The sequence below is a fragment of the Asparagus officinalis genome, chromosome 1, assembly GCF_001876935.1.
Source record: "Asparagus officinalis chromosome 1, Aspof.V1, whole genome shotgun sequence".
Classification (NCBI taxonomy): domain Eukaryota; kingdom Viridiplantae; phylum Streptophyta; class Magnoliopsida; order Asparagales; family Asparagaceae; genus Asparagus; species Asparagus officinalis.
In genome coordinates, this window is record NC_033794.1 from 131506525 (window position 1) to 131510362 (window position 3838).

Sequence of the window (3838 nt, forward strand, 5' to 3'; positions counted from 1 at the left end):
CCACCCTCAAAATCCGGGAAGCAGCGGAAGATGTCGTAGCTGAGGCCTCTTGACAGAATCTGACGGACCTTCACTACGTAAGTGCCTATACAAGTAGCTTTTTCTAATCTCTGCACGAAAGGGATGAAGCCTTCATCCGTAGCAGAGGGAGCACTCATCAAATGTACACAATGTGAGACGTACCAAGCCATTAGATAAGTATACGGCAAGGGTACTCGAGGATTGTACTCGAGGATTGGGAGTCACCAAGCTTTTCGTCCCTTCAGAATCTATCTCTTTCACTTGGATAAACTCGAGGCATAGTTCCCTCAAACCGTGTTGTAAACAGCACGTCATAGCGGAAAGTAGATTTATGGGTCTCCCATGTGCTAAGAGGACGGCCGGATAAGCTACTTCAATCATCACAGCATCTATTGGTCTGGTAGGAACCACACCCCGCTTCAGCCACAGCATGAGAAAACCCGCTAATAATGCCATATCAGAGATGGGAGTGGCTGCCTGGTGATGGAAGCTCTCGAATTCAGTCTGTGCTGGGAAGTCATCTTCTATTCCCTCGCTGACATAGTGAACGGTGGCGTCATTGATCAAAGCCTGAATGGTCTCAGGAGTGCTCGCCTCCCGACGAGATACGGTGGCAGCCTTGTTAGACAAATTTTGGAAAAGATACTCGGCCCAAGATAGCTGCTTGATACCACGTCCACGTGCTCCTGTCAGTTGGCCGCAGATTTGAAAATGACACATCACCTCCCACAGAGTGTCATATACTTCGGGGTTCGTCTCCTTCAAGATCTTCAGCTCAGTTGATCCGGGAATAAACTCTTCATATGGCAGGTCTCCAAAAGGAAGACCTGAGACATCAAACATCTCATGCAGGGCGAACCCTAATTCTCCTTCCGGCGTGAAAAATGTACAAGTCTCTGGATTGTACCGCTCCAGAATGGCAAAGAAATTGTAGGGGCTAAGAGCGATACCATATTTAGTAGCCATAATAGGGCATTCAAGCCCAGATTGAGCTAATGGTCCCTTTAATTCTGCCAACACGAATTCTATCATTCGTGCCCACCAGCCTGCCTTAGTAGAATGTACCCATCCAGGAGCTCGGAATACCGCAGTTGGGAATTCTCCTTTGGCGGCCAAAAATCTTCGCATGAAGGTGTTAGCTGGGCTAGTTGTTTCTCCTAAAGGATATCCCCGTGAGAATAAGCAGGGTTCCAAGGTCGACACTTGTCGATTATAACCAGCAGTATGCACACCCTTGTGAGTCAAAACCCCAACAGCTACCCCATCCTGCTCTCTCACCAAGTCCCAGTTCATGTGGCGGGGAACAGAAGCACATTGGTAGTAAGAGATGGGAAACATCCTATGCATGTCAGGGAGGAAGAGACGACGATCTCTAATTTGTCTTAGCCACTTGTAATGGCCGCCATGCACAACCTCTTTTTGGATGGTGACGCGATCCCCAAATAAGAAAGCTGGCTTGACGAGCTTCTTACGGGACCCAGTCTCAAACTTGGCGTCTGTAACTAATACCCTAAGTATATCTGTACTGGGATCCGAGATCAAGGTGACACGATCCTTGTCAGAGTCTTGGAATATCGGGAGTTCCTGACGCAGATTGAATTGCATGTTAAAATCCACGCCGCCCCCACCTCCGAAGTGGTGACGAAGATTGAGAGGTTCGCGGGTGTAAGGCACTGCAAAAAAAAAAGAAATATTCAATCAATCAAATGAAGGGAGCTTCAGTTAAGCCTATAAGAAAGAAAGTTATCAAACGCACAGTTCAGATCTGGCGTTTATATTCATCAACGCAAAGGTCGAACTCTGCGTTAAACTTTCAAACGCACAGTTCAGATCTGGCGTTTATATTCATCAACGCAAAGGTCAAACTCTGCGTTAAACTTTCAAACGCACAGTTCAGACCTGGCGTTAATTTTTATCAACGCAGAGGTCAAACTCTGCGTTAAGTTTTTGAACGCACAGTTCAAACCTGGCGTTAAAATTTCATAAACGCAAGGGTCAAGCCCCTGACGTTTCGAATTCAAAACGCAGAGTCTTAACTCTGCGTTAAACTTTCAAACGCACAGTTCAGACCTGGCGTTAATTTTTATCAACGCAGAGGTCAAACTCTGCGTTAAGTTTTTGAACGCACAGTTCAAACCTGGCGTTAAAATTTCATAAACGCAAGGGTCAGGCCCCTGACGTTTCGAATTCAAAACGCAGAGCCTTAACTCTGCGTTACAAAACGAGTCATCTTCCTCGTTTGCAAGAACCCATCTAGGGTTTTTTCAGAGAACTCACCGAAGCAAGTTTGACGGCAATACATCTAGGGTTTTAAAGAACTCGCCGAAGCAAGTTTGACGGCCACGAAGGGCGACACTTACCACCAACCGGTGGAGCCGGAGGCGGCGGCGCTGCTGCAACAGGAGATCTGGGGTGAGGAGCAGCCTTTTTCTTGGAACCCATAGAGGATAAGGATCGGAGAAGATGAATAAGGTCACCGGAGTTGAAAACGAAGAGGCTTCGTTAAAAATCTTTCGAAGAAAAAGAGGCAAAAAGTCGGGTGACTTTTGATTTGACCCTTGGTGGTCTATTTATAGACAGCTATGAGCTGTCAAATCGGGTCGGGATTCGAGAATCCCATGCCCGCCAAATGTGGCCTGTGCGCCTGTGATGCTTGAGCTTCTGAACGCAGAGTTCAGCTCTGTGCGTCTGCATTGGTTGAACCTTTGAACGCAGAATTCAACCCTGCGTTTCAGTTCGATAACGCAAGAAATCTATCTGTGCGTTCTAATTCAATCAGATGAATTCCTCTATGTTTAAAGCCAAGACATGGTTCTAAATAAATAGAGGGAGGCTAATGTCAGCCATCAAGGCGACTAAAGCCAAGAGAAACAGGTGATTCTACTGAAGAGTCCATTGGATGAGTACAATTAGATTACAATCAACCAAGTTTGACAATGTCTTCTAAATTTTGGGATCCAAAGTATTCCGAAAATTCGTCCCAGTCAACCGCGAACTTTCGAAAACTTTGGAGGGGGTTCTGTAGGCAGTCTAAAAATCACAATAGATAGTCGATCCTTATCAAGCCCTGATAATGGAAGTTACAATCAGACGACTTTCTAATCACTGCATCCGCAACTCTACAACCGCTACAAACACGGTCTCATTTCTGAGATGATTGATCTTGATGGCTGCGACAACAGCATGACTAATATTATATTAGCAACTACTAGAGATGCTGATGAGCAGTGTAATGATTTCAGAAATAAAAGGTTGGACTTAGTTGGTGAGTTGCTTGGTAGAGAGCTGTGGGCAAATATTCGTCCAGAAGACACTATGGATGTTGATTCCCGTCAAGCTCCAACAATGAAAGCTACAATCAAATAGCTTTCGCGCCGACAATCGAAAGCGGCGAATAGGAGACTTTCCACACAGATCGAGAAGAGTTACAATTCGACGACACTTCCGACAGCTTTCTGCGTTTCTCAAATTCGAAACGCACACAACTTGTGCGTTCTCCAGCGAATGTCTAACTCTGCAACGCAGAGTTAAAGCACTAAACGCACACATAACGTGCGTTCTTCAACAGACTCAATTATGTGTCCCGAACTCTGGACGCAGAGTTGAACTCCAACGCACCAGCGACCTGTGCGTTTCCAATTCCAGAACGCATGCGGCCTGTGCGTCTCAAATCTCTAACAGAGATTTAACTCTGCGTCTCAAGCCTTGGACGCAGAGTTAAAGCCCAGAACGCCAACTGAGGCGTTTTGACTTGTTCAAACGCAAACCGAACGGCCTTAAAACTGTTATCCCACGTTCTGAGGGATCTTCGCCCACT